Source organism: Gavialis gangeticus, unplaced genomic scaffold, assembly GCF_001723915.1.
Source record: "Gavialis gangeticus isolate Ggan-Ray unplaced genomic scaffold, GavGan_comp1, whole genome shotgun sequence".
Lineage (NCBI taxonomy): Eukaryota > Metazoa > Chordata > Crocodylia > Gavialidae > Gavialis > Gavialis gangeticus.
The window spans coordinates 6,399,645-6,400,472 of NW_017728964.1; positions in this window are offsets into that span (position 1 = coordinate 6,399,645).

Sequence of the window (828 nt, forward strand, 5' to 3'; positions counted from 1 at the left end):
CCTGGTGCAACCTCAGGAGGACCCGGCTGATTGAATAAATATGCTTCCGAACACCAGGGATAGGTAATGGGAGTGGGGTCATGACCCATGCTGGAGAACTCCTAGTAACCCCCCTCAAGGGTCATAACCCACAAGTGGACATTGACTGAGGCATAGATTTATGTCTTAATAACAGAACTGAGCAATCAGCATAATGAAATCCATGCTTTGCATTAATGAATGGACTCAAGAAAGGAATCAGAACCTAGGTTTCTCCCAGCTTGTTCTATCACGACTGCATAAGGCACATAGGAGCAGGTCCTGCACCTGCTGAGGCAATAGAGGTGACAGTCAATTCTTTTTGCTCATCTGGGTGTCCAGATTTCATTATTTACATGACATTCTTGGTCATCTCAGTCTTCAGAAAGTCACATACAGGTTGACATTTTATTTCTGGGTGTGTTACCTTATGCATGTGAATGATATGCATGACTACATAATCATACAGACTGAGCATGCGTAGTAGAAGCCAGGGTCCATATACATGCCCCTTGTGTATACCACAGATGGAGTCAGCCAAAACCTGTGACAACTGGACCTGGCGTCAGGAACAGAAAAAAAGAATTACATTTGACTCCCACTTTGACCCCCATCAATAGGGAAAAGCATTGTGTGTGTGTCTCACCCATACTGTGAGAGATTCAGGTTCAAACCCTCTCTGAATAAGGGACCCTTGAACCCAAGTCCTCTGGTTTCCATGCAAGTGCCCTAGCCAGTGACCTATTGGGAAGAAAAGATTGTGTCTCAGCCTCTTGTGAGCTAAAATCAAGTGTAGTTGCAGCATTAGTA